Raw genomic sequence first — 25,886 nt, forward strand, 5'->3', positions numbered from 1 at the left:
TTTAGGGTTTTTGAGAGCTCCAAAAGTTGAGAATGAAAAATAATGAGGCTTAAGGGGGTTTTTATCGGATTAAAATACTTGGAGAGGAAGTAATTACAATTTGAGTACAATTACAATTCTTTTCCTTTTATAAAATTAATTCCTTCTATTTTTATTTTATTTTATTTTATTTTATTATTTTTGGTGGCCGACTTTTATTATCATTTTTATATTTTTTTATTTTTTTCGGACATATTTATATATATATGTATTTATTTATTTATTATTTATTATTAACCAGTTTTATTAAATAAATATATATTCGGTATTACTTATAACATAAATATTTATATTATTACTTTTATAATTACTTACTTTTATCAACATCAAACATGTACATTTTACGTAAATACACATTTATATATTATTTATAAAAATTAATACATACTTATATATTTATTATAATATTAGTAATAAATATTAGGGTTAAGGTTTATGATTAATTAATTACGAGCATTTATTATACGAGCATTTATTATATCTGGATAACAACCCTAATGATATTATACTGAACAAGCTAATGAAACCCTAAGGGTATAATAGTCATTTCAGGAAGGAAAAAGTGAGGGTTGTCACAATATCATTATTATTAAATATAAATATTGTTATTATTATTAGTAGAATAGTAATAACTATTATTATTACAAAATAATACAACTTTTATTTATTATTATTATTATCAATATTATTTTATCAAATAGTTATGTGATACAAAGATATTTTTACCACACGTAATATAATTACATTAAAGTTACATACCACTATATTTTTTTATGATATTATGTGAACTTTATGAATCTTATTATTTAAAATATATAAAAAGTATATTTTTATCATTTTTAAATATAAATTTTTATTAACAAATGACTTTTATTATTTACTTTAATAAAATCTAATAAATATATTTAAATATATATAAAATGACTATATTTAAGTTATATAATAATCATGTATAGATTTTGGAAGTCATTTTGGGTCAAATTGACTTTTGTTGAATTTTACATATTAGACTCGTGCATTAGGATTGTGATACACTACGGTTTAACCTATATTGTTAGACAAATATTGACCACCATATAAATATATATAATTAATATATGTTCGTGAATCCGAGGCCAACCTTGCACTTGTTCAATGACGTCATATGTATTTTTACTACGAAATACAGTATTGTGAGTTTCATTTGCTTCCTTTTTAAATGCTTTTGCAATATATATTTTTGTGACTGAGAATACATGCACTGCTTTTATAAATGTTTTACGAAATAGACACAAGTAATCAAAAAATACATTCTATGGCTGGATTATTAAACCGAATATGCCCCTTTTTAGTCTGGTAATCTAAGAATTAGGGAACAGACACCCTAATTGACGCGAATCCTAAAGATAGATCTATCGGGCCCAACAAGCCCCATCCAAAGTACCGGATACTTTAGTACTTCGAATTTATCATGTCCGAAGGGAGTCCCGGAATGATGGGGATATTCTATATGCATCTTGTTAAGGTCGGTTACCATGTGTTCACCATATGAATGATTTTTATCTCTATGCAGTTTGTGAAATGCCTGATATGAGATGTATGTTTATGGAAAAATGAAATCTTGTGGTCTATTAAAATTATGGAAATGATCGATTATGATAAACTAATGAACTCACCAACCTTTAGGTTGACACTTTAAAGCATGTTTATTCTCAGGATTGAAAGAAATCTTCCGCTGTGCATTTGCTCAATTTAAAGATATTACTTGGAATCATTCATGGCATATTTCAAAATATGTTGCATTCAAGTAGTTGAGTTCAGTAAAGATTATGATTAAGTAAATGACAGATTAGATCATTTATAATTGGATATTATGAAATGGTATGAATGCCTGTCAACTTTCGATGTAATGAAAGTTTGTCTTTTAAAACGAATGCAATGTTTGTAAAATGTTTGTAAAATGTATCATATAGAGGTCAAATACCTCGCAATGTAATCATATGTTATTGTATTCATTCTTATGGATTAGGACGGGTCTTTACATGTGGTATCAGAGCGGTGGTCTTAGAGAACCAGGTCTGCATTAGTGTGTCTAACTGATAGTGGTTAGGATGCATTAGTGAGTCTGGACTTCGACTTTAGTTGCATGTCAAAAAGTTTTGATAATCATATCTTGTTGGAAACCATGCTTATCATCTTAAGTCTAAACGCGTCTTACTGCATTCATTGCATAGATAGTGTATAGACAAAATTCATATCTTAGCGTATCTGCTAATTCATATCTTAGCGTATCTGTTACTGTAAACTTTGTCTGACATATTCCGTAAATTCCTCCGTAATCTACAAAATCTTTTGTTCTATATATATGGATATTCTATGTAATTAGAATACCATCCGATAGCCAGAAATCATTTCATATCGAAAAATCTTTTATTCAATCATACGAAATGGAACTCGTCACTAGTTCAAGTTCATTGGATTTCGATATGGAGTTTCACTTGAGCTCCGAAAGCAGTGTGAATGGAATGGATCAACCAATCAGCCATCATCTATTCTGGATGAATTGGGGATGGGTTCGTAGCCTCCTCATTCATTGGAGACAAGAAGAAGGTGATCCTTTTCATCCACCACATTGTCCTCTTGGCGAAGAACCTGAAGCACTTACCGATGAACCTGTCCGAAACACCATTTTCTCTCTCATTTCCAGAGTATCTCGTCACGATTATATATTACATTAAATTATATATTTTATTTATCTGCTCGTCCGAACTGACAATCACCCTGGTGTAATAGAAGAAGTCAACGAGCTTCGCGCTTGGGTGGTGGCTTTGGATAATATGGTGCAAAGGTTACAAACACCAGCAGCAGCACCAGCAGCATAAACAGTACCACCATCAGCAACACCAACAGTACCATCACCACCATCAACAACAACATCCGCATCTCACACCGCAACATCACAATCTGTATGTAACGACCCGACTTTTTCGACTTGCTTTTGTGCCTTGTGTTTTTGCGAAACTGCGTTTTTGTGCATACTGTGCTACTTTATACTCTGAAATCTTTATACATATGGCTTACTTTCATTTATGTGTTAAAACGTGCCTTTAAGTATGTAGGATACTTAACTTGATCACCAGAAGCCTTTATGACCGTTAGTGTCACTTGACGTTACGAATAAACTGCGTACTGCGTACACGTTTAACTTTTGTCGTAATCGGGATATTATGACTACGAAATCTTAATTATTATTTTATAATAATAATTACTTAGGTTTTTGGATGCTTAATTACGCGTAGTAATTTACTTATACTTACTAGTTAGTCTTGTTGGACTTTCTACCTTGTTGGGCCTTAGCCCACCCTACACTAGTTAGTGGACTATTTAATTAGCTCAATTATTATTAGCAAGTGACCCATTAATATGTAAGACAAATGCCCATTTATTAGAGGGAACATGCTAGCATTTATGTCAAGTATTATCCTTAATGTTGCATGGGATCCTAACATAAGCTCCAACTTTAGACAACCATTAACCAAAAAGCAAACTTTTGTCCCCCTTGTCCCCCCTCCAATTCACGACCACCATACCCCCACCCTCACCCCATTCACCTATAAATACAAGTCTCATTCCATCCATTTTACACTTGCTTTCATTTGTAATTCACACACACTCACTCTCTAATTCTCTCTCTAGTCTTTCTCTCTCTAAAAAGTGTAAGTATTCTGAATTTCTCTTCTTCTTCTTCTTCTCATCATCACGAATTCATCATCATCATCATGGGTCTAGCTTTTTAGCTTTTGATCTTGATTACATCTTGTAGATTCAAACATGGATTTGAATCCTTCAAGAACATGGAAGATTCAAGCTTTCTAGCTTTGAATCTTCACTTACTTTGTAGATCTATATCTTTTAACTTTAATCTTGTTATTTTGTTGTAAAGATTCAAACTTGTGTTTGTAATCTTCATGTAACTTAAAGATCCAAGCTTTATGCTTCAAGATCTTCAAGAACAACCAAGATGCAAGCTTTCTGACTTGAATCCTCATATCTTTTGTTGGATCTAAGTTTCCTAACTTATGATCTCATTATTTTGATATAAAGATCAAAACTTGTGTTTATGGTCTTCATGTAACCTAAAGATCTAAGCTTTATGCTTCAAGTTCTCCAAGAGCACTAAAGGTTCAAGCTTTCTAGCTTTGTGACCTTATAACTTGTGTGAAAGGGATCCAAGCTCTCTAGCTTAGTGTTCCATCACTCATTTGACTTAGATTATGTTCATACTTGCTTGATTGAAGTAAAGTTTGTAGCTTTAGTTGTAAATGTAACTTGTAATTGTGTTAAGACTAAGGATATGATGTAACCTTGGTTCATCATCCATCTAAGACTCTTAAATGATTTGTGTTCTTACTTAGTCTTAACATATTGTGTGTTGATGGTATAATCTTGGTCAAGGTGATGCTAACCCATCAACGAGTTGTACTTGAAGCTACAAGCATCAAGGATGAGAACCGTGATGAGCATCAAGCACTAAGAACCCCACCGGAGCACCTTGCTTACTATTTTCAGGATCTGATCAGACCACCTGGGCTACTAGAAAGTTTATTTTCAGTTAGTTCGGTTCAAGTAGATGATTTTCCGTTTAGACCTCGTCTTAATCCGAGTTACGGTTTAGGATTTATGGCCTTCCGAAAGTCACTACACCCTATTAACGTTGTGCTGAAATTTCTGACCTACTCGCACTTAAACTGTCTCCACGGTCAAATGAAGACGAGTTTGGTTCTGTAAATTGGTCAGCAACTAGGGGACTCATATACGGAGCCATAGCCACTGATTACGCGTCTTTTTTATTTACGTAGAGGTCATAGCAGCTGACCGAAATTAGCTTATTGTTTCGATCTCTATTCTTGTCAAACTTACTTAGCTTTTATGATGATGAACGATGATGATGATGACACTTAAACTTATTTTATGCACTATTAAAACTTATAAGGATAACATACTGACCTAGTAACCTTTGACTTAGGTTGACGACCTTTCAGACCGACTTACTACTCGCATACTTTCATTATCGACTTTACCGCTCTTATCACAGTGAGTTATATCATCCCTTTTTACTTTAACTATTTTGGGACTGAGAATACATGCGCTTTTTACATTTTACATACTATGCACGAGTACTTAAACTTTATATATGTGTGGGTTATACAATGGCATAAACTTTCCCCTTAGCTCAGTAACGTTTAGTCATTGGTTTTTGAATCGGTGAACGCGAATCTTAGATATGGATTCATAGGGTTTGACATCCCCACTCGGGCTAGTCGCGCTAGCATTTAACGGGTGTTTAATACTTCGTAAACATACGCACTCGCCAAGTGTACTTTTAGTGGGGTTATAAATGTTAAGTTAGTTACCAAGTGCCCACGGTTAAATATATACTTTTCATACTATTTTGGAACGCTGAAATCTCGTGGCCTACCTTACATTACTGTTACAACTTAAACTATAGCTCACCAACATTATTGTTGACGTTTTTAAGCATGTTTTCTCAGGTGCTTAGAGGTTTGTTGCTTCCGCTGTTTAGACTTGCTGACTTGATGTTTAGACTTGCTGTTAAGGACCTGCTGTGCTAGAATTCCGCTGCATAATCTTAGAGATGTCTCAATCATGGAACTTTTCTTTTGCATTCGTAGTTTATGTTATTTTCAAATAATGACTTTGTAATGACCTTTGTGTCACGTTATCTTTTGTAAACGCTATCTTTTATGAATGCAAAACTGGTTTTCAAATAGCATGTAGTACTTGACCGTGTAAAGATCCTGTTGTTGACGAATCGTACATGATGGTTTTATACGGGGCGTCACATTTGGTATCAGAGCATTGGTTGTAGGGAATTAGGTTGCATTAGTGAGTCTAGACCGGACCAAGTAGGATTCACTAATAGGACTAATCTACAACTTGCTAGTTTACTTGTTTCCGCGAAACTTACTGCATGCTGCTGCTTACTTTTACTGCTATATGACGTATACTGCTACTTGATTTTCACTACTTCATGACATTATCTGCTTTCGATTTGCATGATACTTCTGTATGATTTGCTATTATTGCCATGCTATTTACTGCTATAGATGATCTAGACTGTTGTAGTTATTTTTCCTAATACGTGCTTGCTTATTAACTTACTGACATGGAAAAAGCCATTTTTCCCTGTTCAGATGTCGGATGTCCCGCCCGTTATCATTTTGGAGAGCGACTCAGACTCACCCTCCACCTTGCCTGCCATTGTTGCCGATTCACAGATCCCGTCGTCGACAAACTCCAGTGACTCTAACGCTTCGTTCTTTGGAGCCAGTGGCCATGCACCCGACCCAGTGATCACCACAGACGGACACGAGGATCCACCAGAGATTCCAGCTCCACTCATCCCAGGACCCTCGGAGCCACAGCACCATTCCAGTGATGTTGTGATTCCCGGAGAATACGGGGACGTTCCTTTCCGTAATGAGCATAACCATTGGTGCAGACGCCTTCCTGATGGACGTGTCGTGCTGATTCCGCCTTTCAGATATCGGATTATGACTACCGGCCGAGCAGAGCCACCTCCAGCTGTTTTCGAAAACTCATCATCCGATGACTCATCCTGTGATGACTCCAGTGACGAGGATTCCGACGAGGACCCTGAGGAGGCGCCCGTGCAGCCACCCTCTACCCCGCCGAAGAAGCGGTATCGTTTCGATGGTACCGTCATTCCAGGGGTTAACGGAGGTAGGTCGTTCGTTAGCGCACATGGACTGAGGACTAGGGTCACCGCCCGTAAGCGGATTGTGCCGTATCCTGCCGATCCATTCGTGCGTAAGGCTTATCGTTATGCACGATCCACTTCTGACACTGGACCACCTGCACCACCTGCACCACCTGCACCACCTGCACGACTTGTACCGACTACACCGCCTGCCCCACCATCTCCCTCCGTCGAGGAACTGACGAGGGAAGTGGAAATCCTCCGTGCTCGGGTGACTGAGCTCGAGGACCAGATGTCCCACGTAATGGACATCCTTTACCCACCGTCACCATAGGGCATTGTAGTAGATTTCATTATGTAACCTCGTTTGTAGTTTCATGTTTTACTCATGTATTGTGCGAACCTATGATGATGTATGCAACTTATTATTAATGAATGGAACTTATTGTTGTTTACTTTTTGTACGGTGTTCTAATTTCGTTACTATATGGTGTTTCTGTGGCATCTGTATCTACTTGCATTACTTAGTTAACATGTGTTGCGTTGATTCTATGTTGGTTGCTATATACTATATTATTATTTATTAAATGCTGTATTTTGACTTAAGTCAAAATTTCTGTTTAAAAGAGAAATGGCTAACGGAAGAGCAGCGCCCACAACAGCACAAATTGAGGAAATGATTGCAGAAAGAGTAGCCGCAGTGTAATGACCCGCACTTTTTCGATCGTTCTATACTTATAAGATTAATATTTACATAAATTAAACCATACCAACATGATAAGCAATCCAAATTGTTGAGATTTATGTTTTTGAAAAGAGTTTTACACAACGTTTGACCGTCTAGTTTGACCGATGATATCACGAACTATATAACATATGATAATTATACGTTTGTGTATATATATGTATATATACATAATTAACATGATCTAAAGAATGTTTTAATACCTCATTTTGTATTAATAACAATAAGTTATAAGTATATTTTGAAACTACTAACTTAAGTTTTCAAAACGATAACCATACGTAACGTCATTTGACATAAATACTTATGACCTATAATGTTTATACATATATCGTATATATAATGTATTTAATCACTTTTTAAGGACTTAAATACATAAAACCATATAAGTATATTCACAAAAGATAGCTATATTTGAATCCTCATTCCGTTTTCACAAGATTTCTATACGTATATCTGGGGTATATGTACCCGTATCATACCTAGCTTCTATACGTATTTACTATTGGTATATACACATCAAATCACCACCAACCAGCCCTTGTTCATGCCCTAGGTATAAGGTAATTGGAATTTGGAAGCTTATTGACTAATTACATAAGATAACAAACTAAAATCTTGTCATGAACACCTTAGTTCCACGTTTTTATAAGCTTCATGGGCACTTCACTTTGATTCAAATTTCTACATCATTTCTTAGTTAAACACACACTCTTCCATAACCCTTAAACACCTTCAACAATTCAGCAAGTTACCATGAAGATCTAGCTCAAAAACAACCCTTAATCATCATAAGAAAAACCTTCCAAGAACACTTCAATAATCCTTTCAAGAATACAAGTTTATTTCCAACCTTTTGATCCAACTCCATTACTCTTTTGGTTCTAGGTTTTTACTCCTCTTTTACAGCAATCTTGTCCAAGTAACTTGAGGTAGTAACTTTGTTCATAACCTTATTCGATTCATATATATATAGCTATCTTATTTTATGGTATAAAATTTTAACAACAAGAACATAGTTTGAATGTTTTCAAACTTGTTTGCAAACTAAATAGATCCTTCTAACTTAACTTTTAAAATACTTCAAGACCTGTAATATATCATAAATATATTCTAATTTAACAAGGTATAACTTGGTTTTTCAAAGAACACCTTAAAAACTGTTTTTATGACGTCGGAGTGCAACCGGGGGCTGTTTTGGGTTGGATAATTAAAAACTATCTTGAACCTTGAATTGGAGGTTTATTTTCTGGAAAAATGATATTTACTATGAATATGATAACACATAAAAATTTCATGATTTAACTCAAAGTATAAGTATTTTTAGAAAAATAATCATTTAAGGTTGTTTACATGATGGAAAATGATTAACTTCATAAGTTTCACCAAAGTTTGACCTATGACCTGTGATTTCGAATACAAACTAAGGTATTTACAGTTCATATTCTTAAAGAAGGACTCGATCCAAGGAAGTGGCAAGTTGAACCAACGAAAACGGAGTTGTAACGAAGAAACTATGACCAAAACAAAATCGGATATCCAAGACTAGTTTAGCCACGAAAATAATTGGAGAAAAATTAAATAAATCACATCTTTTTAAAATAACATGATATTTTATATATATATGTACTCATAATTTAATTTTATATATTTCAGGATCACCCGTAAACAATACGAGAAGATTAATCATAAGATTCCATGATTGTACGCAACACGTCATTTGACAACACCGGTACTTTATGTACGCAACACGTCATTTGACAACACCGGTACCATGGGTCAAGATTAATCCCGACCAATACGAATACGATGGGGGTTTTATTTATTTCGATGGGGGTTTTATTTATTTATTAAACACCTAAATATGAACCATTAAAATTGAATTGCTAACTACGGACTAAGAAGACATTAAAAGTATTATAAGTATATATATGTGACGATTGTTTAAAATGAAAATATATTGATAAATTATATATGGATAGGTTCGTGATATCAACCGGAGACCAAGTCAAAATATATATATCTTCAAGGCAAAAGTGAGTATATAGTCCCACTTTTAAACTCTAAATATTTCGGGATGAGAATACATGTATTTTATGTTTTACGATATGGACACAAGTAACTGAAAAATATATTCTACGTTGAGTTGTACCACTGGCATACTTCCCTGTAGCTTGGTAACTATTATTTACAGCGGTATTGTAAACGCGAATCCTGTTGATAGATCTATCGGGCCTGACAACCCCAACCGGACTGGACGACCAGTATTCAACGGTTGCACAGTACTTCGTTTCGTGACTACACTTGGTACGGTGTAGTAAGATTTCATAATAAAGGGAATATGCGACGTGATTAAATGTTAAGTATGGTTACCAAGTGCTCAACCACTTAGAATATTTTTATTAAAATGTTTATATATGAAATCTTGTGGTCTATATATATATTGCTGCCGGCATTAAACCTATATCTCACCAACTTTATGTTGACGTTTTAAGCATGTTCATTCTCAGGTGATAATTAGAAGCTTCCGCTGCAACATGTTGAATTTAAACAAGATCTTGAGTATGCATATTTGTGTCAAAAATAAAACTGCATATCGGAGGATTTGTAATGTAAAATATGCTAGAAATCGTATTGTTATCATCACATGTAAAGTTTGTAAGTCTAAGATTATCACTAAACGATAATCATCTTTTTATTGTCTAAAGCTTGTATTAAAATAAGAGTTATGGTTTGTAATGTAAAATAAATGCAGTTGTTCTTTTAAAAATGTCGCATATAGAGGTCAATACCTCGCAATGAAATCATACGTTATCTAACTCGTTCTTATGGTTAAGGACGGGTTATGACATGTGGTATCAGAGCGGTGGTCTTAGCGAACCAGGTTTGCATTAGTGTGTCTAACTGATAAGTCGTTAGGATACATTAGTAAGTCTGGACTTTGACCGGGTCTGATTTAAAAACCATTGCTTATCATTGTTGGTTAAAATTTATATGTAAATATTATGTAGTACTAATGGGTTAGTTGTTGTGTGATAGATGTCGGGCTCAAAACTTGTTATCACATTCAGCGACTCCGAACCAGAATCTTCAGATGGTGTTCCAGTCATTAACCTATCCGATGACGAAAATAATATCTTTGGGGAAGACTCACAAATTCCGGATGAACCGACTATAGAGAACCCGGAAAGTGAACCCGAGGAGGAAAGTGAACCCGAGGAAGAAATACAGGAAATTACAAAAGACAAGTTCGAACTAGGAAAGAAACGAAAGGCTAATGAATTAGAAAATTCAAATCCCGAAGAGGATGATGTGGCACCAACTCCACTAGACACTACCACCCCTATTCCCGCTATTCCTATTCGTTCTATCCCGGCATCTAGTTCTTCAGCCCCACAGCCAAAATATAGGGAGACACCGCCAAAATATAGGCAGACAGCCAGGATAAGCGTTAAGCGATTCTTTGAACCTAAACGTCCTAGAAAATAGACCAAACGATGCGCTGCCGTATTAAACCATGGGATCATATAATGTTTTGTATAATATTATTAGTGTGGTTTGCTTAATGTTCGATGTAAGATAAGCATATGTAAAATAGTGAAGTGTGAAATGCAATAATTTTCCATGGTTAAGTATTATTTGGGTGGTAGTAATTGATTTTCGTACTAAGCTATTAAGTATGAACTTTAACGGGTAGGTACTACCCTAGATATAATTATAAAATGCTAATAAGAAGAAAAGGCTTTTATAATAATAACTGGTTCATATTATTAATAAGCTACGATGTACTGTAAATACATACTACATCTATAATATTCCATGTGAATAATTATTTTTTTTCATTCTTATTGAAGATTATGGCGCGATTGAACCGAATGACGGAACAAGAAATCCAGGAACTCATCAATCAGCGAGTGAATGATAGAATGTTATGGGTCGAGGCTGCAAGAGCTGCTGCAGTTAACCCAAATCCTCGTGTAGGATGCACCTACAAAACTTTTCAAGCTTGCAAGCCCTCATCATTCAGTGGAACAGAAGGACCGATCGGTTTAACCCGGTGGATAGAAAAGATGGAGACTGTGTTTAAAATCAGTGGTTGTGTTGAGAAGGACATGACCAAGTATGCATCGTACACTTTACAAGATAGTGCACTCACGTGGTGGAAAAATTTTGTGAAGGCTGTAGGAGGAGATGTAGCTTATGATACTCCATGGGAAGAATTTAAAACAATGTTAATCAACGAATATTGTCCAAGGAACGAGGTTAGGAAGTTGGAAGATGAATTACGAAGTCTGAAGGTTATTGGTACTGAAATCACCAACTACAATCAGCGATTCATGGAATTAGTTTTGCTATCTCCTGAATTGGTTCCAACCGAAGAACGGAAGATTGAAATGTACAAAGATGGTTTGCCCAAAAAGGTCAAGGCAAATGTTACAGAATCGAAACCTAAGACAATTCATGAAGCTATAACCATGGCAAACGAGCTAATGGATCAGGTCATCATGGATAAGAAAGTATCCAATACTGATGTGAAGGTATCAGGTAACAAAAGAAAGTGGAATGGAAATTATGATCGAGGTAACCAACAACAATCTTTTAAGAAACAAGAAATCACGCAAGGTGCGGGTAGTGGTTTAAGCTTTGGTTATAAAGGACAAAATCCTTTATGCAACCGATGCCACAAACATCACTCTGGTTACTGTAATGTGGTATGCAACAAATGTAATCGAAGGGGTCATCTTGCTGAAGATTGTAGGGCTCTCGTTACAAATACAAATAGTATCAAGACTCCTGCCACCAATGCAAATAGAACTGCTTTGGCTACCATTACTTGTTATGGTTGTGGAAAACAAGGTCATTATAAGAGCCAGTGTCCGAATCCAGAGAAGAATAATGGATCTGCACGTGGAAGAGCATTTGTTATTAATGCTAGAGAGGCGTGTGAAGACCCGGAGATTGTTACGGGTACGTTTACCATTAATAACTTATCAGCATCTATTATATTTGATACTGGTGCCGATAGAAGTTACGTGTGTAGAAATTTTTACACTAAATTGAATTGTTCATCATTACCTCTAGATGCTAAGTACATGATTGAGTTAGCTAATGGTAAACTAATTAAAGCCGATAAAATTTGTCATGATTGTAAAATAAATTTAGCCGGAGAAACGTTTAAAATTGACTTGATACCCGTAGAATTAGGAAGTTTTGATGTAATAGTCGGCATGGACTAGATGTCCAAAGTAGGAGCTGAAGTTGTGTGTGCCAAGAAGGCAATTCGCATTCCTTGTAAGGATAAAATGCCGGTGATGATTTATGGAGAGAAGGGTAACTCAAAGTTAAAACTCATTAGCTGTTTGAAAGCCAAGAAGTGTTTAGAAAAGGGATGTTATGCTATTCTAGCACATGTTAATAAAGTCGAAAAGAAAGAAAAAGAGAAGTGCATCAACGACGTGCCTGTGGCAAGAGATTTTCCTGAAGTTTTTCCGGAAGAGTTGCCGGGATTACCTCCATTTAGATCTGTAGAATTTCAAATAGATTTAGTACCAGGAGTTGCACCAGTTGCCGGTGCTCCATATAGACTTGCACCGTCCGAGTTAAAAGAACTTCAGAGTCAGTTAAAAGAATTACTGGATCGTGGATTCATACGACCAAGTACTTCACCATGGGGAGCTCCGATTCTATTTGTTAAAAAGATAGATGGATCTTTTAGGATGTGTATAGATTATCGTGAATTAAATAAGTTAACTATCAAGAATCGGTATCCATTACCGAGAATTGACGACTTATTTGATCAACTGCAAGGATCATGTGTGTACTCGAAAATTGACCTAAGATCGGGCTATCATCAATTACGCGTCAAAGAAGAAGATATACCGAAAACTGCTTTTCGGACACGTTACGGTCATTACGAATTTTTGGTCATGCCGTTTGGATTGACGAATGCGCCAGCTGTATTCATGGACCTCATGAATCGAGTTTGTAGTCCGTATTTAGATAAGTTTGTTATTGTTTTCATTGATGACATTATTATCTATTCCAAGAGTGAGCAAGAGCATGAGCAGCATTTAAGGTTGATATTAGAGTTGTTGAGAAAAGAACAGCTATACGCTAAATTTTCTAAGTGTGCTTTCTGGTTGAAAGAAGTGCAATTTCTTGGTCACGTTGTTAGTAGCAAAGGAATTCAGGTTGATCCAGCTAAAATTGAGGCCATTGAAAAATGGGAGACTCCTAAAACACCAATGCAGATACGCCAATTTTTGGGTTTAGCCGGTTATTATAGAAGGTTTATTCAAGATTTTTCCCGAATAGCTAAGCCGTTGACAGCGTTAACGCAAAAAGGGAAGAAATATGAATGGACTTCTGAGCAGGAGAGTGCATTTCAATTACTGAAAAAGAAGTTGACTACGGCGCCTATTTTATCGTTACCAGAAGGGAACGATGATTTTGAAATATATTGTGACGCTTCGCGACAAGGTTTTGGTTGCGTTCTTATGCAATGGAAGAAAGTTATTGCATACGCATCCCGACAATTGAAGATTTACGAGCGGAATTATACGACGCATGATCTAGAACTGGGAGCAGTCGTGTTTGCATTGAAGATATGGAGACACTACTTGTATGGGGTTAAATGCACTGTGTTTACTGATCATAAAAGCCTTCAACATATTTTTGATCAGAAACAGCTGAACATGAGGCAACGTAGGTGGGTCGAGTTAATAAACGACTATGATTGTGAAATTCGTTATCATCCCGGGAAAGCGAATGTGGTGGCTGACGCACTAAGCAGAAAGGAACGAGAACCAATTCGAGTACGAGCGATGAACATAAAAATTAGCATGAATCTCAACTCACAAATCAAAGAAGTTCAACGAGAAGCACTTACTAAAGAAAATATAGGAAATGAAATAATGAAGAAGTATGAGAAGCAACTCGTTATGCGGGAAGATGGAATTCGATATTTTGCAAATCGTATTTGGGTACCGAAGTTGGGTGGATTAAGGAAGTTGATATTGAACGAGGCACATAAGACAAGATATTCGATACATCCTGGAGTTGGAAAGATGTACCAAGATCTTAAGACACATTATTGGTGGCCTAATTTAAAGACAGACGTTGCAACATATGTTGGGGAGTGTTTAACTTGTTCCAAAGTCAAAGCAGAACACCAGAAGCCGTCAGGATTACTTCAACAACCAGAAATCCCAGAATGGAAATGGGACGGTATTACCATGGATTTCATCACGAAGTTACCAAAGACTGCCTGGGGATACGACACCATTTGGGTAATTGTTGATCGTCTTACCAAATCTGCACATTTCTTGCCTATAAAGGAAACGGATAGAATGGAGAAATTATTACGATTATATATAAAGGAAATAGTTTCAAGGCATGGAATACCTATTTCCATTATATCTGATCGTGATAGTAGATTTACCTCAAAGTTCTGGCAATCACTACAGGAGGCACTAGGAACTCGTTTGGATATGAGTACCGCATATCATCCGCAAATCGACGGGCAGAGTGAAAGAACAATTTAGACTCTTGAAGACATGCTCAGGGCATGTGTGATCGATTTTGGAAACGGATGGGATAAATATCTACCATTAGCAGAATTCTCGTATAATAATAGTTATCATGCGAGCATTAAAGCTGCGCCATTCGAAGCATTGTACGGAAGGAAGTGTAGATCTCCTATTTGTTGGAATGAAGTAGGAGATCGACAATTAACTGGTCCCGAGATCATACACGAAACGACTGAGAAGATAGTACAAATCAAGGAGAGATTGAAAACAGCCCGTAGTCGCCAAAAGAGCTACGCCGATGTCCGAAGGAAACCATTAGAGTTTCAGATCGGTGACATGGTTATGCTAAAGGTGTCACCTTGGAAAGGTGTAATACGTTTCGGTAAAAGGGGTAAACTGAACCCAAGATACGTAGGCCCGTTCAAGATTATCGAACGCATTGGACCGGTAGCTTATCGACTCGAGTTACCACAACAACTCGCCGGAGTACATAATACATTTCACGTCTCGAACCTTAAGAAGTGTCTTGCAAAGGAAGATCTCACCATTCCTCTTGAAGAAATCCATGTCGATGAGAAACTACAATTCATCGAAGAACCAATCGAAATCATGGACCGTGAAGTTAAACAGCTCAAGCAGAGCAACATACCGATCGTTAAGGTTCGTTGGAATGCTCGAAGAGGTCCTGAGTTTACTTGGGAACGAGAGGATCAGATGAAAGAAAAGTATCCACACTTGTTTCTCGATGACGCAAAATAGGTACAATTTTAAAATTTCGGGACGAAATTTATTTAACGGGTAGGTACTGTAATGACCCGCACTTTTTCGATCATTCTATACTTATAAGATTAATATTTACATAAATTAAACCATACCAACATGATAAGCAATCCAAATTGTTGAGATTTATGTTTTTGAAAAGAGTTTTACACAACGTTTGACCGTCTAGTTTGACCGATGATATCACGAACTATATAACATATGATAATTATACGTTTGTGTATATATATGTATATATACATATTTAACATGATCTAAAGAATGTTTTAATACCTCATTTTGTATTAATAACAATAAGTTATAAGTATATTTTGAAACTACTAACTTAAGTTTTCAAAACGATAGCCATACGTAACGTCATTTGACATAAATACTTATGACCTATAATGTTTATACATATATCGTATATATAATGTATTTAATCACTTTTTAAGGACTTAAATACATAAAACCATATAAGTATATTCACAAAAGATAGCTATATTTGAATCCTCATTCCGTTTTCACAAGATTTCTATACGTATATCTGGGGTATATGTACCCGTATCATACCTAGCTTCTATACGTATTTACTATTGGTATATACACATCAAATCACCACCAACCAGCCCTTGTTCATGCCCTAGGTATAAGGTAATTGGAATTTGGAAGCTTATTGACTAATTACATAAGATAACAAACTAAAATCTTGTCATGAACACCTTAGTTCCACGTTTTTATAAGCTTCATGGGCACTTCATTTTGATTCAAATTTCTACATCATTTCTTAGTTAAACACACACTCTTCCATAACCCTTAAACACCTTCAACAATTCAGCAAGTTACCATGAAGATCTAGCTCAAAAACAACCCTTAATCATCATAAGAAAAACCTTCCAAGAACACTTCAATAATCCTTTCAAGAATACAAGTTTATTTCCAACCTTTTGATCCAACTCCATTACTCTTTTGGTTCTAGGTTTTTACTCCTCTTTTACAGCAATCTTGTCCAAGTAACTTGAGGTAGTAACTTTGTTCATAACCTTATTCGATTCATATATATATAGCTATCTTATTTTATGGTATAAAATTTTAACAACAAGAACATAGTTTGAATGTTTTCAAACTTGTTTGCAAACTAAATAGATCCTTCTAACTTAACTTTTAAAATACTTCAATACCTGTAATATATCATAAATATATTCTAATTTAACAAGGTATAACTTGGTTTTTCAAAGAACACCTTAAAAACTGTTTTTACGACGTCGGAGTGCAACCGGGGGCTGTTTTGGGTTGGATAATTAAAAACTATCTTGAACCTTGAATTGGAGGTTTATTTTCTGGAAAAATGATATTTACTATGAATATGATAACACATAAAAATTTCATGATTTAACTCAAAGTATAAGTATTTTTAGAAAAATAATCATTTAAGGTTGTTTACATGATGGAAAATGATTAACTTCATAAGTTTCACCAAAGTTTGACCTATGACCTGTGATTTCGAATACAAACTAAGGTATTTACAGTTCATATTCTTAAAGAAGGACTCGATCCAAGGAAGTGGCAAGTTGAACCAACGAAAACGGAGTTGTAACTAAGAAACTATGACCAAAACAAAATCGGATATCCAAGACTAGTTTAGCCACGAAAATAATTGGAGAAAAATTAAATAAATCACATCTTTTTAAAATAACATGATATTTTATATATATGTACTCATAATTTAATTTTATATATTTCAGGATCACCCGTAAACAATACGAGAAGATTAATCATAAGATTCCATGATTGTACGCAACACGTCATTTGACAACACCGGTACTTTATGTACGCAACACGTCATTTGACAACACCGGTACCATGGGTCAAGATTAATCCCGACCAATACGAATACGATGGGGGTTTTATTTATTTCGATGGGGGTTTTATTTATTTATTAAACACCTAAATATGAACCATTAAAATTGAATTGCTAACTACGGACTAAGAAGACATTAAAAGTATTATAAGTATATATATGTGACGATTGTTTAAAATGAAAATATATTGATAAATTATATATGGATAGGTTCATGATATCAACCGGAGACCAAGTCAAAATATATATATCTTCAAGGCAAAAGTGAGTATATAGTCCCACTTTTAAACTCTAAATATTTCGGGATGAGAATACATGTATTTTATGTTTTACGATATGGACACAAGTAACTGAAAAATATATTCTACGTTGAGTTGTACCACTGGCATACTTCCCTGTAGCTTGGTAACTATTATTTACAGCGGTATTGTAAACGCGAATCCCGTTGATAGATCTATCGGGCCTGACAACCCCAACCGGACTGGACGACCAGTATTCAACGGTTGCACAGTACTTCGTTTCGTGACTACACTTGGTACGGTGTAGTAAGATTTCATAATAAAGGGAATATGCGACGTGATTAAATGTTAAGTATGGTTACCAAGTGCTCAACCACTTAGAATATTTTTATTAAAATGTTTATATATGAAATCTTGTGGTCTATATATATATTGCTGCCGGCATTAAACCTATATCTCACCAACTTTATGTTGACGTTTTAAGCATGTTCATTCTCAGGTGATAATTAGAAGCTTCCGCTGCAACATGTTGAATTTAAACAAGATCTTGAGTATGCATATTTGTGTCAAAAATAAAACTGCATATCGGAGGATTTGTAATGTAAAATATGCTAGAAATCGTATTGTTATCATCACATGTAAAGTTTGTAAGTCTAAGATTATCGCTAAATGATAATCATCTTTTTATTGTCTAAAGCTTGTATTAAAATAAGAGTTATGGTTTGTAATGTAAAATAAATGCAGTTGTTCTTTTAAAAATGTCGCATATAGAGGTCAATACCTCGCAATGAAATCATACGTTATCTAACTCGTTCTTATGGTTAAGGACGGGTTATGACACGCAGCTATTGCGGAAATCAACCCACAAGCTCTACCAGTTAACCAGCCCATTCATAACGGGTGTACATATAAGGAGTTTCAAAGCTGCAAGCCCCACAACTTTAGTGGTACTGAGGGGCCGGTTGGATTGACTAGATGGTTTGAGAAACTAGAAGCTGTGTTCCGTGTAAGCACCTGCTCAGAGGCGAACAAAACCAAGTATGCCTCCTGTACGATGTCGGACGACGCCCTAACCTGGTGGAACACACTTGCTCAGGCCAAAAGCATTGACGAGGCTTATGCAACTCCTTGGGAAGAATTTAAGGGAGCCATGATTGAAGAGTACTGCCCCAGAATAAATATACAGAAAATGGAGGCTGAGTTCTGGGAGTTGAAGGTTGTGGGAAACGATCTTGATGGTTACAACTGTAGGTATCTGGAATTAGCGCTGATGTGTCCCTCGATGGTTACCCTGGAGTTTAAGAGAATGGAACGATACTTGTGGGGACTTCCCAAGTCCATTCAGGGAAATGTCACCTCTTCTAAGCCACCCAACGTCCCGGAAGCTATGCGCATGGCGCACACCCTGATGAACCAGATCACTCGCAAGGAACCTGAGAAAGCGAAATCAGAATCGGGGACTAGTCATGAGAAGCGTAAGTGGGATGGAAACAAGGGAAAGGTCTTTGATCAAAACCCAGCTAAGAGGCATGAGGGTTTCAAGGGAAACAACGACTGGAGGAACCCCAACCCGACCCCTAGCTCGAACCCCAACTACAAGGGTACTCTACCGCAGTGCAAGAGGTGCTACAAGCACCATACCGGGTACTGTAATGTGGTCTGTGAAAAGTTCAAAAGGACTGGGCATATTGGTAAGGACTGCAAGATTCCCACGCGAACGGTGAAGACAAACCCTACTGGACCAAGGCAGTGCTATGAGTGCAGACAACAGGGCCACTTCAGGAATGAATGTCCCAACAAGAGAAAGGACGGCGGGCCAGCGCGTGGAAGAGCTTTCAATGTAAACGCAAAGGATGCCCATGAGAACCCCGGCTTGGTTACAGGTATATTCACTATCAACAATCTATTAGCTTATGTCCTATTTGATACTGGCGCCGATAGGAGCTATGTTTGCAGACACTTTTGCTCTAAGATAGATTGGTCGTTAGTTCCTTTAAAGGAGAGTATGCTTGTTGAGGTAGCCAATGGAAAACTTGAGAAAGTTGACCAAATTGGCCGAGGAGCTATTATCAACATAGCTGGTGTGGATTTCGAGATTGACTTGATACCCATCAAATTGGGAAGCTTTAATGTGATTGTCAGTATGGACTGTTTGACCAAAGTAAGGGCCGACATTATCTGTGGAGATAAAGCTCTTCGTATACCCCACGGAGATGGAGAGCCACTGATTATTTACGGAGAGAGATATAGTTCGAAGCTGAACCTCATTAGTTGCATGAAAGCACAAAAGATCATGAAGAAGGGACATCTTGCTGTTTTAGCACATGTGAAAACGTTAGAAGCCGAGGTGAAAAGTGTGATTGATGTACGAGTTGTGAACGAATTTCCCGATGTCTTTCCGGAAGAATTGCCTGGATTACTGCCACCGAGAGCAGTGGAGTTCCAGATCGATCTAGTGCTGGGAGCTGCACCCGTAGCTCGCGCACGTTATCGACTAGCACCTTCCGAACTGCAAGAGTTGCAGAGTCAACTGCAGGAATTGCTAGACCGTGGATTTATCCAACCGAGTTCATTGCCTTGGGGTGCACCTGTTTTATTCGTAAAGAAGAAGGACGGATCTTTCCGCATGTGTATCGATTATCGTGAACTGAACAAGTTGACGATTAAGAATCGGTATCCCCTTCCCAGAACTGACGATCTTTTCGATCAGCTGCAAGGATCCAGCGTTTACTCCAAGATCGATTTGCGATCAGGTTATCACCAGTTGAGGGTGAAGGAGAGTGATGTGATGAAGACTGCGTTCAGAACTCGTTATGGTCACTATGAGTTTCTAGTGATGTCATTCGGTTTAACCAACGCACCTGCCGTGTTTATGGATCTCATGAAACGAGTATGCAAGCCATATCTGGATAAGTTCGTTATCGTTTTCATAGATGAAATCCTCATCTATTCTCGAAGTGAAGAAGAACATGAACAACATCTTCGACTAGTGTTGGAACTCTTGAGACAAGAGAAACTTTACGCCAAATTCTCCAAGTGTGAATTTTGGTTGAAGGAAGTCCAATTTCTGGGTCATATTGTGAGTGATCAAGGTATTAAAGTTGATCCCGTAAAGATCAAAGCTATCAGTAAGTGGGAAACCCCTACTACTCCGACTCACATCCGCCAATTTCTAGGTCTTGCCGGTTACTACCGAAGATTTATTGAAGGTTTCTCTCTGATTTCGCGTCCTTTGACCGCGCTGACTCACAAAGGGAAGAAGTTCGTTTGGGAAAAAGAACACGAATCAGCATTTCAAAACTTGAAGCAGAAATTGACCACCGCACCTATCTTATCTCTTCCTGAAGGCAGTGATGATTTTGTCGTATATTGTGATGCCTCAAAAAATGGTTTTGGTTGCGTATTGATGCAAAGATCGAAGGTTATTGCCTATGCTTCTCGTCAACTAAAGATTCACGAGCAAAACTACACTACTCACGACCTCGAGCTTGGAGTCGTTGTCTTTGCACTCAAATTGTGGAGAAACTATCCTTATGGGACTAAAAGTACCATCTTCACCGACCACAAAAGCCTCCAACACATATTCGATCAGAAACAACTGAACATGAGGCAGCGACGATGGATCGAGATGCTAAACGACTGTGATTGTGAAGTTTGTTACCATCCTGGAAAGGCAAATGTTGTAGCCGATGCCCTGAGCCGGAAGGAGAGGACGGTACCTCTTCGTGTCCGCACCTTGAACGTCACCATTCATTTAAATCTCAATAGCCAGATCCGAGTAGCCCAAGATGAGGCTCTCAAGAACACCTGAATATTCTCGTTTCACGATTTGAGGTTAAGGAGACTGGACTCCAATGCTTTGCCAGAAGGATTTTGGTACCTAGTTATGGAGATCTACGGAGCCTTATACTAGATGAAGCCCACATGTCGAGATATTCGATTCATCCAGGAGCCGGTAAAATATACCACGATCTCAAGGAACAGTATTGGTGGCCTAATATTAAGAAGGATGTTGCAACTTACATTGGTAAGTGTTTGACTTGCTCGAAAGTTAAGGCCGAACATCAAAGGCAATCTGGATTACTTTAACAACCGGAAATCCCGCAATGGAAGTGGGAAAGGATAATGATAGACTTCATCACAAAGCTACCGAAGACGGTACGCGGTTATGATACCATCTGGGTTATCGTTGACCGACTTACCAAATCTGCACACTTCTTAGCCATGAAGGAAATGGATACGATGGAGAGACTCACTCAACTATACATCAAAGAGGTTATCCCGTCATGGTGTGCCCTTATCGATTATCTCATATCGCGATACCCGTTTTGCTTCTAGATTTTGGTGTTCTTTGCAAGAAGTATCGGGAACTCGTCTCGACATGAGTACCGCGTATCACCCACAGACCGACGGTCAGAGCGAACGAACAATTCAGACTTTGGAGGACATATTGCATGCCTGTGTTATTGACTTCAGAAAGGCTTGGGAGAGACATTTGCCACTAGCTGAATTCTCTTACAACAACAATTATCATTCATGTATTAATGCCGCACCTTTTGAAGCGTTGTATGGCCGCATGTGCCGATCTCCTATTTGTTGGGCCGAAGTAGGCGAAAAGCAAATCATCGGACCCGAGGTAGTCCATGAAACAACCGAGAAGATTGTCCAAATTCAAGCGAGACTTAAGACGGCCCGTGATCGCCAAAAGAGTTATGCCGACCTTAAACGTAAAGACTTCGAATTCAACGTGGGTGACCGTGTAATGTTGAAGGTCGCACCTTGGAAAGGTGTGATCCGTTTTGGAAAGTGCGGAAAGTTAAACCCGTGATATATTGGTCCTTTTGAAATCTTGGAGCGTATTGGACCTGTTGCTTACCGTTTGGATCTTTCGACTCAGTTGAGCGCAGTTCACCCTACTTTTCACGTGTCGAATCTGAAGAAATGTCTTGCCGAACCCGAACTTGTCATCCCTCTCGATGAGCTTACGATTGATGACAAACTCCACTTTGTGGAAGAACCTGTCGAAATCATGGACCGAGAGGTTAAGACTTTGAAGCACAATAAGATTCTAATTGTTCGAGTCCGATGGAATGCCAAACGTGGACCCGAGTTTACTTGGGAACGAGAGGATCAAATGATGCAAAAGTATCCTCACCTTTTCCCGACTTCAACACCAGCCTCAGCTTAAATTTTGGGACGAAATTTCCATTAACAGGTGGGTAATGTAACGACCCGACTTTTTTGACTTGCTTTTGTGCGTTGTGTTTTTGCGAAACTGCGTATTTGTGCGTACTGTGCTACTTTATACTATGGAATCTTTATACACATGGCTTACTTTCATTTATGTGTTAAAACGTGCCTTTAAGTACGTAGGATACTTAACTTGATCACCGGAAGCCTTTATGACCGTTAGTGTCACTTGACGTAACGAATAAACTGCGTACTACGTACACGTGTCGTAATCGGGATATTATGACTACGAAATCTTAATTATTATTTTATAATAATAATTACTTGGGTTTTTGGATGCTTAATTACGCGTAGTAATTTACTTATGCTTACTAGTTAGTCTTGTTGGACTTTCTACCTTGTTGGGCCTTAGCCCACCCTACACTAGTTAGTGGACTATTTAATTTGCCCAATTATTATTAGCTAGTGACCCATTAATATGTAAGACAAATGCCCATTTATTAGAGGGAACATGCTAGCATTTATGTCAAGTATTATCCTTAATGTTGCATGGGATCCTAACATAAGCCCCAACTTTAGACAACTATTAACCAAAAAGCAAACTTTTGTCCCCCTTGTCCCCCCCTCCAATTCACGGCCACCATACCCCCACCCTCACCCCATTCACCTATAAATACAAGTCTCATTCCATCCATTTTACACTTGCTTTCATTTGTAATTCACACACACTCACTCTCTAATTCTCTCTCTAGTCTTTCTCTCTCTAAAAAGTGTAAGTATTTTGAATTTCTCTTCTTCTTCTTCTTCTTCTCATCATCACGAATTCATCATCATCATCATGGGTCTAGCTTTTTAGCTTTTGATCTTGATTACATCTTGTAGATTCAAACATGGATTTGAATCCTTCAAGAACATGGAAGATTCAAGCTTTCTAGCTTTGAATCTTCACCCACTTTGTAGATCTATATCTTTTGCCTTTAATCTTGTTATTTTGTTGTAAAGATTCAAACTTGTGTTTGTAATCTTCATGTAACTTAAAGATCCAAGCTTTATGCTTCAAGATCTTCAAGAACAACCAAGATGCAAGCTTTCTAGCTTGAATCATCATATCTTTTGTTGGATCTAAGTTTCCTAACTTATGATCTCATTATTTTGATATAAAGATCAAAACTTGTGTTTATGGTCTTCATGTAACCTAAAGATCTAAGCTTTATGCTTCAAGTTCTTCAAGAGCACTAAAGGTTCAAGCTTTCTAGCTTTGTGACCTTATAACTTGTGTGAAAGGGATCCAAGCTCTCTAGCTTAGTGTTCCATCACTCATTTGACTTAAATTATGTTCATACTTGCTTGATTGAAGTAAAGTTTGTAGCTTTAGTTGTAAATGTAACTTGTAATTGTGTTAAGACTAAGGATATGATGTAACCTTGGTTCATCATCCATCTAAGACTCTTAAATGAGTTGTGTTCTTACTTAGTCTTAACATATTGTGTGTTGATGGTAGAATTGTGATTCAATATTACAGACTTTGCTTATCGTGTCGAATTCATATAAGGATAAAGTTTAAATTTGGTCTGAAATCTCCGAGTTTTCACAGTACCTACCCGTTAAAGAAATTTTGTCCCAAAATTTGAGTTTGGTCATCATGGCTAACAATAAAAATGTTTTCATGATGATTATAAGTTGACAAATAGAGTTTTATTACCATCGAGTGATATGGATAAAACAACTCGATTATTCGAAGCGTACGAACGAAGCTATCACTAAATAATGAAATAAAGAAAATAAGTTTCGTCATAACTTTTGACGTTGTCTCGATTGAATTTAGAAAATAAGGTACGTCTTAACTTTTGATGTAAAGGGTTGGATTTCCAGAATTCAAGGGATTAAAGAAAATCTCCAAAATCTAAAAGATTTGATTCTTCGGGATTTAAGGGAATTATGATCTCTATAATTAAATAAGGTGATCTGTTTTGATTGTTCTGTCGGATGTTTCACTATAAATTCACTTCTTCCTTTCCATTACTTTTATCACTCCTATACTCAATTTCCAAATTCAAAAGATTGTGAAAATGCTTAATCCAATTCTAATCCTTGTCCTTATTCTTACTATCGCAATAATTATTCTCCTTTTTCAACTTACACCAGAGGAATCTGCTTACTTCTACTTTTCCCTTGGGGTTATAGTACTTATAATTCTCCCGTGTCTTTATGTTGCGATAAACATTGATATGCACGGTTTATAATTTTTGTGTTGTTATCGGGCTTTACATCTCCCCTTATATTTTAATATCCCTATTTCTGTTTCCTATAATCATTGTCATCCACAGTTAATACTCCCTCCTATTTGCTGTGATTTATACTCCAATTTCTATTTCAGAGCTTTGTCCCTTCGTTTCTTCTTCTTGCGATTGGGCATCTCTTATAATGGTCCAGAATTCGCAGATATAAGTTTCAGAATGAACATTGTTAATGTTCTAAGAAGAAAATGGTAATAGCACAATCTGATTTGTCAAATTACCAGAATTCAAGGAAAAGATAGGACTATCAAGAAAATATGCTCTTGATATGGTCATAGATTTAACAGAATGTAAGAGTCGTGTAACATGGCACATGATGACGTTAGGATCTGTGAATCATCACATTTCATTAGAAACTCAGCATGACTTACTGTAATATAATCACAATGATCAAGTGTCATTATATTATACTAACTCATGCATCAGTTCCCAACACTACTTCAAAAACATTCGTAGTTTAAACTCGAAAGTTTACAGAATATAGAAACTAACAGTTTCTTATATGA

This window comes from Rutidosis leptorrhynchoides, chromosome 7 (genome assembly GCF_046630445.1).
Source record: "Rutidosis leptorrhynchoides isolate AG116_Rl617_1_P2 chromosome 7, CSIRO_AGI_Rlap_v1, whole genome shotgun sequence".
NCBI lineage: Eukaryota > Viridiplantae > Streptophyta > Magnoliopsida > Asterales > Asteraceae > Rutidosis > Rutidosis leptorrhynchoides.